At 39.8% G+C, this 11,997-nt stretch overlaps 1 non-coding gene across 1 annotated transcript; it reads right to left on the bottom strand.

Moving 5' to 3' along the window:
• Nucleotides 1–5,643: 5,643 nt before the first annotated feature.
• On the bottom strand, nt 5,644–5,750 carry LOC122065526. The gene has a single exon (XR_006136034.1). It is a non-coding gene; the product is annotated as a small nucleolar RNA R71 (small nucleolar RNA).
• Between the last annotated feature and the right edge of the window lie 6,247 nt (nt 5,751–11,997).

Genomic DNA, 11,997 nt, shown 5'->3' on the forward strand with positions numbered 1-11,997 from the left:
TTTTTTTTTTTAAAAAAAATTGTTTTTTTAATTTTTAATTTTTTAATTTTTGGTTTTTTTTTTTAAATAATGTTTAAATGGACCGAATAATTCGGTTTAATTCGGATTCGGTCCGAATTATTCGCGATTTATATTCATTTTGGAAAAAGTCGCGAATTTTAAAGAATTTTATTTTTAATTCGGATTCGGTCAGAATTTTTGATAAAATTCGGAAAAATTCGGTTCGGCCGAATAATTCGCGAATTATTCGGCCGAATTGATAACTATGGTGAAGACTCGTACAAAAGGGTGGCGGTTTTCCTCCACCCCAACAGTGAAGGGATTACGGGATAATTACCAACTGGGCACGTATCCCAAGTTCTAGCAGCTGTTGGATGTGCATTCGGTGCAGAGAAGATTTGGTTCTTTCCCTATATTGTACAATTGGGGGTTAGGATAATTGTGACTTGACGTCTTTGATTATTATTCAATGAGAATAAAATACTTAGATTTTTTTATTCTTTGATATTTTATATCTATATATTCTGCATGTTTTTAATTGCAGATAAGACTGAGTTGTTATTGTATTATATATTTTTCTTTTTTATTATTTATGCATACTCATTATTTTTAAAAAGAGGTAAGCATGACACGCTTAGTCCATTGGTAATTGAAATTGATATTGAAATGACTCTATCTGAACTGTCTAACCACAAGTTAGGGTTCATGTCAGCATGTAGTGTAAGAAAGGTGTTAGGCACATTGGTCCACCTAATAAAAACTAGAGTTCAACCTAGGTTGATACACAAGTTATAAAGTACGTACAAGCAACAATATGACACATGGATTAAAAGGAAAATGTGAACAAAAATAAAAGGGAAATTTCAAATTTACATATCTATATAGCAAACATGATGTATAGTTTTGAAATCAAGACAAAACTAGCCCCAACATTCATCTCACGAAATATGGTGCAAGCAACATTGGGGATATAAGGATGGGGATCAACGTATACAACCACCATCATGCACACGGATATAAAAAATAATAGTAATAAAAAAAAATTATTGAGAACAAAATGTTAGACTTTTTTTTGGCTAAAAGATGATTTTGTTAAGAAGAAGAAAAAAATAAAAAATACAATAAAAAATCCTGAACAAGGCTGAAACCACTAAAGCAACTTACTCACTCCACCTTCGGCATGGCCATTAGCAGAGAGAGCAAGCAGCGCCCTAGTAGAATCTAAATCAGTGCCTATCCATAGCATCATTCTCCAAATCAACCTGAATATGCCTCGAAAAGGCCACCGAGTAGTCAGATGTTCCTGACTTTGATGCCTTCTTCGCAAGATAGTCGGCTAATGGGGTTAGCTTCATGGAAACAATGGGTGATCTTCCAAGGGATAGACTCTAGGAATGGGAGGGCAAATACCCATCTTTGAAGAATAAACCAAGAAATCTAATTCTTATGGATCGCCAACACCACCATGGCCAAATCATATTCGATCCACAACCCCCTGGCATTCATGGATTTCGCCATCAAAATTCCTTCCATCATAGCCTCAAACTCTGCCTCATATATTTTCTTTATCCCAGAAATATGCTAAAAGATTTGTAAACCTGACCTTCACTATCACAAAGAAAACCACCCGCCCTGCCCTGCCCGGATTGCCCAGGGAACTGCCGTCAACATTGACTTTTATCCAGGTTATTGGGGGCTTGTACCAATGTACTTCTAGAGGCAGAGAAAATTTAGGATTCTCTATCGCCAACCCCAACTTCCTGCAACACAAGACATCAATAATAGATTTCACCTCACCCTTAGAGTTCCCTAAGCAGAGGCTAAGCTCCCAACGAATATATTCAAAAGAAGTCGTAGGTCTTTCTTTTTTCTCATACTGCCTTCTATTTCTCTCCCACCAGATGTGAGCAGCAGTAATGGTAAACCCCATCAACTAGGGAATCTTTAAATTAATACTCATCGCTTTCCTCTTCCACCACTTCATCAATTCTTCAACCGACTGTTGCACAGACCAAGTGATGAGCACATTTATGTGTGAAATCTTAGGATATAAGCCTATATTTTACATACTTAGAATGGAGCTACCTTGGGTTTTACTATTTTTGCGGGTTTTTATATTTTAAAGGCCTTAGGGACTATCAGGCGACATATCTTCAATTTTACACGTAAAGAGGTCCTGTTTCTTTTCATGGTTATGAAGATGATGAAATTTTGAGGAAGATAGACTTATTGTATTAAAAGTATACATTCGTTTAGACATCTAAACACACGATTATTCTTTTCGAGCCAGAAAAAAAATAATGGACCAGAAGAGAACCAAGATGCATGCTCAGCCCTTCTGCAATTGTCCCATGGGTACAAGAGAATATTTCAGATGCCAACAAAGCAAGAGGGACCTACTTGGATGACACAATCTCCCCCTTTGTGCGTTGAAGACTTTCTCTCCTATTTTTTATGAGATTTGTTGAGGATCTCTTATTTTCCACCTACTTAAAGCACAAGGGGCATGGACGAAATTTTGAATACAAATTAGACGAATCTCTAGGTCATAGAAATTCGGCCAAGAGGGCTTTTGTGTGCAATTTTGAAGAGAGAAAAAATAGGAAAAAAAATCGTTGGAGACTCCTTTTCTCTCTTCTCTCTCCTCTCTCCTCCACCTCATCAAAACCCAATTCGATTGGACTCCTATCTCCTTTCTATCCTACGACTCTCTCCCTTTCTCTCTTCTCTCTCATCTACATCATCACCTTAGACCTAAAAAAAACCCTAATTAGGAAACCCTAATCATTGGACTCCCTCTCCTCTATTTCCTATAAATAAAAATCATATAAGAGGGGAGAGGGGGCACTTCACTTTTAGGGTTTCTTTTCTCTAGGTTTTCTCTAGTTCTTCTTCTTACTTTTTGGTTTAAGCACATATTTAATGGATGTTTATTTAATGAATGCAAGTCTCTTTCTTTGTTAATGCAAGTTTTATTTTTTATTTTTTGCTAAGAGTCAGCAAGTATATTGTATTATAATAGGAGAAAGAATACATTTACAAAAAAATAGTAATAATCCACTGAACCCCTAATCCACCTGCGGCATTTCCATCAACAGAGAAGGAGAACAACCACAAATAGAAAAAAAACTAAATCTCTGATTTTAGTGATGAAATACTATTCCACCTTCGGCATTACCATTAGCAGAATAGTAAGTCAAAATAAAATCAGCACTATTATGAAAACATGTATCTCGTCCTTAGCTCAACATCCTTTTTTATATCATTCATTGTGAAAGTGGGAGGAGAATGCCATATTGATTCAGTTTGTACTAGAGCTGCTTGTTTTGCGAACTTGTCTGCAACACTATTTGCTTCCCTAAAGCAATGGGTTACTGACCATGTAGTGGTGTCTAAGTAAGCCTTGTAGCTTCGCCAGTGTTGTTGAAAGAACCATGGAATGGTGCGATTTTTGATACAGGTTACCATTGGCTGTGAATCACACTCCACCCACAAGCTCTCCCAATTTCGGGTTTTGGCCACCCTTTTTCCCATAAAGAACACTTCAAACTCTGCAACAAAATTTGTTGTGATTCCTAGTCCACCTGTGAAGCTTAGAATATGATTCCCAGTATGGTTGCAGAAACCCCCTGCTCCTGACCGCCCTAGGTTTCCCAAAGAGCATCCAGCTATATTTAGCTTAATGGTCTGTTCTCTAGGCGGAGTCCAAAATACCTCATTGATATTTTGTGTCTTCTTTGGAGATATTTTGATGTGTAACTGCCTGGATAAGATCAATTCCTGCGCTCCATTTATCGAAATGGCACCCATCGCTGAAAATTCATCTAGATCATGAAGAATTCTTTTGACAACAATTTTAGCATTTGAATTACCATTATCATGTCTTCTCAGGTTCCCTTCTCTCCAAAGATGAAAAGGAATAAAGATTAAAAGGGCCAACCAAGCAGTTCGCAGTTGAACAACATTTGATTTCCTCTTCCACCATGAAAAAAGCTCCTCAATTGAAGGGAAGCTCCTCCATTGGACCTAGGAAAAATACAGAATATCTCTCCATACATTATTACTAAAATTATAGTTTAGAAATAGGAGTTTTAATTTTTATTTTTTTATGCAACTGAAGTTGTAAGTTTAATTTCTAGTTTTAGGCTTAGTTCTAAGTGACAAGAACCACGTGTTGAGCATCTCTTTTCAAGTTCAGATTTGTCTTTTCTAGTCCTAGCAATTTCAGATTTGGTTTATTCCATATATGGTTTTTAGGGCTGGTAGTATTTCAAATCTCAACCAAGTTTTCAAGTTCAACTATTGAAGTTCAGGTAGGTAGGCTTCTACATAAGTCTTCTCACCCCCCCTCTCATTCCCTCTTCTCGCTACCCATTCATTCTTAACTTAGGTTTTTAATTTCAGTTTACTTTATTGTTTTCCCTTTCCCCCAAGATCCTTGGCTAGATGATGCATTGGCTTTGCACCTATCTAGCTATGGAACCATCCTTTTATTGCCTTTGCTTTAAGTTATTTACTATGCCTCCCTTTTCCTAAACCTAAGTAGTGAAGCCCTTGTAAGAGTTACTCTCTAGTCAAGTAGGGAACCTTGCATTACTTTATTCTTTTTTATTTCAGCACTTTTACTTTCAGTTATTTAATTTTTATCTACATGGTTTGAAGTATTTAAATTCCTAGATGTGTTGGTTAGGATGCTTTTATATGCATTTATTATTGGGCGGTAGTTAGAAGTACATCACCATAATCAATCGATACACTTTCGCTTTACTAAAAGAAGCCAAAAATAAAGTGGTTGCTCTCCTTATGTTTGACCCATAGCTACATTGATCCGTACGCTTGCTGTTACTTTTAAATCTCAAACAAGTTTTTGGCGTCTTTGCTTGGGAGACAATTCCATGTTATTTTTCTCTTTCTTTTGGTAAATCTGAGTACTTTATTTTTCTTTTTCTTTCATCATTTTATCCCTAAGAAGAACAACTTGCAATAATAGTTGTATCGGCGGAGGTCGCCAAGCCTCACAATATGGTAAAGACAAGGTTCGCCCTGTAGCAGTACCTCAAGAATTGAGCAACCCCGGATCCCTACTGATAAGCTCCCAAAAATCCAAAAAAAAAAATCCATTCTTTTGTGCTTGTCTTATTCTAGTTGTGGGTAGTTTTCTGTTGCATGAGTGCTAGGTGGGTACTAAGAGTAGGTTAGAAAGAAAAGATCCAACAAGCAGTGACCTTATAATATACTATCATCAATACCTTTTAATATGGGAGACCAACAACAAAACCCTCCACCTAAATCTCTGAAAGATAGGTTCTACCCTGCTGAGCAGCCCAAACTTCTTGCATAGTTTTACCACAAGCCTAGGGCAATAATTTTGAGCTCAAATCTCAGTACATCACATTGTTTCCCCACTTCCATGGGATGACCTCTGAGGATGCATACCTATTTCTAAGGGAATTTGAAGAGGTATGTGTTCTAATTAAAATTCAATAGCTTTCTAATGATGCGATTAAGCTTAGGTTCATCGCTTTTGCATTAACAGACCAAGCTAAGATGTGATTGTATGGGTTACCCATAAATTCCATAACCACATGAGAACAGTCCACAATAGTCTTCCTTAAAAATTTTTTCCCAACTCACAAGACCAATAAACTTAGAAGCGATATCCTTTAGTTTAGGCAAAAGCCGAGTGAGTCCTTTTCTAAACTTATGGAGAGATTCAAGGATCTACTCCACGAATGCCCTCACTATGGCCTAGACTTATGGCATTTATGCCAAATAATTTATGAGGGTTTTGATTACCCAACTAAACAAATGATAGAGTCTATGTGCCTTGGGGGATTCACATCTATTACAAATGAAGAAAAAGAATGTAAAGCCCTACTTTTTAAACCCAATTGATTGACCGATTGGTTCAATTTGGTCTTGCAGGATCAGAACTGGTAAGGGTCGATGCTGGTGCCCTATGGTGCATGACTGCAAGGGTAACGTCAAATGTGGGGTAGCTAGACAAAATTGAGCAAGTACCTAAGGTGGTTCACACGCCTAAGCCGTGCCCTTGCACATATAATAAAGCCATGTATGAAGAAGAAAGGTACGTTATCGCATTGAATGATGAGAATTTAGTCTGCAATACATGGCGAGAGCGAGATACGCGTTAAAATCCCATTTCCCACCAAAATACAGCAAGGTTGGCCTTGTTTCAGCCAACTGGTAGCTGGTCACTTGTAGGTGCGAGACCTACCAGTGTGACCCACCTGTAAGGGTAACATGGCCCCAGCAGACCCAACTTGGGTGAGCACATGTATTTCAGATTTCTCATCATAATGAGGTCTTGTATGCCTGATAATGTCGGTCATTTCACCCAAAATCATGATTTAATGTGTTTTGGTGCATAAAGGGGCAAAATCAAATAGGCCTTATAAGATATTTATTAACCATAGTATAAATAGAATTTGTGTTCCTCTCTCTCTCTCTCCCATTTATGATTTCAGCAAGTTTGGTGAGAGTAAAAAGGAGGGAGAAAAGAGGAAGAAGAAGAGAAGGAAGAAGGAAGAAGGCTCCCCCTTGGATTTTGGAGCCCCGACTTACCTTTTCGTAACCAGAATAGTCACTGATGCCTTGAGATCTATGTTTTGAGGTAAGTAACACCATAAACCCTTTAGATGTGATGAAACCCTTTTGTTTGTGGTCAAATCAAAGGTGTAATGGAACGCTTTTGTGATTTCTTTAAAGCTTTGAGGAAAGGAAAACCAAGATTTGGACATATTGGGGTGACATTTCGAGTTTGGAAAGAGGATCTTAAGTTTTAGGGTTTTTCAGCCAAGGTATAATTTCATTCCCCAAAACCTTGATGTTAACTTAGATCCATGGAATAATCAAGTAAATGAAGCTTAAAATGTGTGGGAAATGAAGTGGGAACAACCCCCTTGGATTCCTAAGAGGTGGGATGAAGGAGAGAAGAAGTTCACCAAAAATTGTAGAACAGTAGTGCATAGCACCAACGGGTCGTCAGACCTACCAGTGTGACCCCCCAGTCTTACCTGGGCTTCTGGTCCAAAAGGTGGGTAAGATTGACGGGTGTCATGACCCATCAGTATCTTCTAGGCCTATCAACGGGTAGGACCGGCAAGTACCAGACCCACTGGTGTAACCCACCAATCTAGCCAATACTTCTAGGTATACCGACGGGCAAGATCGGTGGGTACCAGACCTGTCGGTAGCACCCACCGGTTCCCTCTGGACCTACCAGAGGATACCAAACCCATCGATGTAACCCACCGGTCTCACCCGTGCTTCTGGGCATACCGGCAGGTAGGATCGATGGGTACCAGACCCATCGATATGATCCACTGGTCTGTGTCTGTGTGCTATCTACGTGGGCAGTTTGCACAAGTGGGTTCTCCTACCCAACTGTATGACCTACCTATAGCCCAAATGAGCTCTAATGGAACTCAAACTCACTGACAACCTTCTTCATGCTATTAAACGCATTGTGACCATATTATATGTCTTTTATAATTTTGAAATAGATGTATATTAAATTCCTATCTGTGTTAGGTCTCGAGACATTCGCCTTCACTCTGGATCTTACCCGTACCACGAGTGCATATTCTCCTACAAGAATAAGTAAGTGGGGAGAGGACTTTGATCTTATTTTGGGAGTGTTTTTGGCATCTTGTTCATTCATATATCATTTTGACATTACGAATGCCATTTTCATGCATATGCTTGACTGCTATTGAATGCATTTAGAAATGAACATGTTGTATCTATAAATTTCCAATTATTCATTATTTGTTGGGAATTTTCATTATTTGTTGGGAATTTATCAAATATATATGTGATTCCTAGAATAGATGTTGTAGTTGGTTTAGAAACGAATGCATTGGTACACCATGGAATGGGATGAGGAAGTACTATACAGTCATACGATCTCATGTAGAAGCATGTGGTTAAGATTTCATATTCCCTCGTGCTATGATCATTCCCAATAAGGGTTTACGTGTTAGGTTATCACTGGGGGGAAGCACCAATTACGGATCATTGTGGCAGTTAGAAGTATGCCCAACTAATCATTAGGACAGTCGAAAACTTTGGTGATATATTCAGAGGGCCAATCATACTACTTTTATTTTTTGCTATAGTTCGTCCATGATTTACATTTCTCCTATGGTCTAGCCATGATTAACTTTTCTGATTGCTCATGGTTGACCTTTTCCAACAACCCTATGGGCGTATCGTGGGATGGGGAATGCATCTTATACCTGAACCATACGCGCATTGTGGTTGTGAGTAGCATGTAACCTTTGACCCAGTAAATTTTGCTTAGGTGAAATAGGATTAAAATGAATTGCATGCATTTAGTATCAATTGATTACAACTGCTTATGTGAGTCTTTCTTTCCATTTACTGAGCTAGTGAGCTCATCCCTCGTGTACACATTTTTTTAGATGATTGTGTAGGTTACTCTATAGAGGAACCCATGTTGGGTCCCACTGACAAAACCCCAGTAGGAGATTGGTGGATCCCAGAAGGATTTAACCATAGTGACGGTTGCCCATGTGAGAACTATCTTGAGGGGCAATAGTAGTAGACTCTAGTTATTGTTATCCTTTTTATTCTTTTGGTATGCACCCCTTTTATGCTCTTGATAATTAAATTTTTATTTCCTGTGTAAATATTTTGCCTACGGGTCCAAATGTATTTATACTATGTATAACAATTTGGGTATCAAGAGTGTATGGTGATTTACAGATATTTATACATGACAAGACTTATGCTGAAACTACATTATTATATAAATGCGGCTTGCTGTGCTGTGGTTACTGTATCAGATGATCCTGACCCTTTTGAGTTACCCAGAGGGAACCCGATCATTGGTCCGATTCTATGTGAATGGGGGCATGACAAGGATAGTAGCCAAGGAAGCCCAGTTGGATAGCCTAATCAAAAGAATTGAGGATATTGTTCCTAGAGAGCCATCATCAGTTAATATAGTTAAGAAGTGTGCTTGGTGCCAGTCCCCTAGACATATTATAGAAGAATGCCCCACACCTCTTGAGGCACTTCCAATGACAATGTTAATGCCTTATATCAGAATAATCCATATAGTAACACTTACAATCCAGGGTAGAGAAATCACCCAAATTTCTCTTGGAATCAGAGCCACCAAGCAGGGCATCCCAATTTCCATAGTCATAATCGACCTAGATCCCAAAGGCCTCAACAACCTTTTGCCCAAAATACTTTTCCTATGCCAAATGTAGGACCTCAAGGTAGTTTCCCTAGGCCCCCTCTCCTATCATCTTATCTGCAACTCCTTGGGTTTACCAACACTGGAGAGGCAAGCAGAATAAGTGACTTGGAAAAGAATATGGCACTCCTCACGACAAGCCATCAAAATCTTACGAAAGAATTCACCCAAGTTGTCTCAATTTTATGTGAGAGGGAGAAAGGAACATTGCCTAGTCAACCAGAGCCTAACCCTAGGCATCAACCTATTAGTTTACAAGCACCCACTAATGCATCACTGAATGTGGTACAAGGTCAGACCCAATAAGGGCCCTCCGACCAATGTCATATTATTTATACCCTTAGGAGTGGTAGAGAGTATCAACAAAGTGTTCCCAAATCTTCCCCATCTATTGCTCCTATTAACTCTCCTTCTATTGAGAACATGAGTGTGCCTCTTGTTCCAGGTTCGTCTGATGAACCTAAAACAACAAAAGATGATTTGGTTGAGGAAACCAAACATGATTCTTCTGAAAAAGAACAAAACCCTAACAGTCCTTATGTTCCTCCTATCCCCTTTCCTAATCGATTTTCAAACAAAAAGAAGACTGCTTCCATGGACAAGATTTTAGAAGTATTTAAAAATGTCAAAGTGAACATCCCTCTTTTGGATGCCATATCCCAGATCCCCTACCTATGCAAAGGTCCTGAAATATTTATGTACTCACAAGCGTATCAGGAGTGTGCCCAAAAAGGCATTCTTTGCATGTAGCATTAGTTCCATAATTACTCAGCCTATAGTAGCCAAGTATAAGGATCCAGGAAGCCCTACCATAGCTTGTGTCATAGGCAACTCCTACATTGAGCATGCCTTACTTGACCTTAGCGCAAGTGTGAATCTTTTACCTTACTATATGTATAATCAACAAGGATTGGGAGAATGAAAAAAGAATACTTCGGGATAGAATTCAATCCCTTCTAACCGGGGAAGGGTGACAAAAGAAGAAGGAGAGATGGCTGAGACGAGTAATGATACTAGAATCGGACATGAGCCAAAGGATGGCTAGCTTCCGGATCGTGGTAGACAGGCTTTGATTACTGATTTTCTGAAACCAGAATCTTCAAGGAAGGATTCTAGATCGGCTTCTGCTACTAATGATACTAGATCTGTAGAAGGAGGTGAGGATGATTGGGTTAGGGATGCAGAAGAAAATAGGGAGGAGGTGCGACGATCCTACTCTACCGTGGTGGGACGTGCTTTGCCAGAAGTGGAATCTTTGCCCGATCCCATTCACGCTGGAGCCTACACCAAAATCATAATCCCACAAGATGCCTATGAGGAAAGACTGCTACGGTTCAGGTTTGCATTGATAGGGAGGACAAACTTTAGATACCTTTCAATGGATGACATTCGAAAGGAGGCGAAGGAGAATTGGAATCTAAAGGCGGAGTGAAGATGGCTCCTATGGGGAAGGGGTATATTCTTTTTCAATTTGAAAGAGAAGGAGACGTGGCAGCCATGTGGAGACAAAGTCTTACAAGAATCCATGGGCAGGTCATCAGATTCCAGCCTTGGAAGGCAGATTTTGATGTTCATGCCAAGAACGTCAAAACCAAGATGGTTTGGATCAGATTCCCTGACCTGCCACTTGAATATTGGCACGAGAAGATTCTGCTAACAATGGCTAAGGCATCAAGGAGACCTGTGGCACTGGATAGACGCACTCGATCTACGGCTATGGGCACCTTTGCGAGGGTCCAGGTAGAGGTCGAGATTGGAGCTACCAGACTCGAAGAAATCCAAGTAGAACGAAGGCAACCAGGAACTAACGAGACATTCTGGTTCAAACAAAATATTATATATGAAGATGCCTTGATCAGATGTGGTTTCTGCAAAAAAATGGCACACTCTATCCATGTATGTAGAGTGCGAAGGGAAGCAGAGACCAGGAAGGAGTTGCAGTGCAAAGAGACTGTTCCAGGGCCGACCTATGCAGATGAAGAGGATGGCGTCCAGAGCAATGGCCACCAGAAAGAGAGCAGTGGCCGCCGGGATGAGCAGATTCCGGTGATTGGTGCGTCTAATTTGGAAAGATTTTCTTTCCTTTCGAAGGAACGATCTCCTCCCATTTTTGAATCGCACACTTTAAGGAACATTGAAGGAAAATCAGTTATGAATAATTTGAATGGAGACATACAAATCTGCCTTCCATTAGAAGAAGAAAGGAATAAGGAAGGAAATATACTAGAGGGGTGCGTTTTTGAACAAATCAATGAAGGGGAGAATGACTTGGATGATGGGGCGGACTCTATGGCTGGATCGGATAACGGGTTTGTTGGTGGAAATGGGGCCCTTATGGGTCACCATACCTATTCCCAATCCACAGGAAATAACGCCTCTTCTCCTCGAGAGGCTGAAAATGACACAAATAGGGCCATGCACGAGAAGAACTCTTCAAGCCCGATTTACACTAGACAAGGCAGTGGTGATCGAGTGATGGCCCTGAGTAGGCATGGCGAGCATCATGAGACTGGTAGGTGCCAACCAATGCAATGGTACAATAATGTCATCTCGTCATTCAATCCCCTCGAGATTAATGGTGGCACAGTGGTGGTTAATCATAAGGAGGTAGAGCAGATAGACAAAACTCTCTGCGAGAGGGAGGCTTTGGATCTGGTTCCTGGAAGACAGGGAAAGGGGAAACACCTGACCAATACAGAGCAGACTTTGCAAAAGTCTAGCCGTATTGCTTCATCAAAAAATAGTAA

The sequence above is a fragment of the Macadamia integrifolia genome, unplaced genomic scaffold, assembly GCF_013358625.1.
Source record: "Macadamia integrifolia cultivar HAES 741 unplaced genomic scaffold, SCU_Mint_v3 scaffold2048, whole genome shotgun sequence".
Classification (NCBI taxonomy): Eukaryota; Viridiplantae; Streptophyta; class Magnoliopsida; order Proteales; family Proteaceae; genus Macadamia; species Macadamia integrifolia.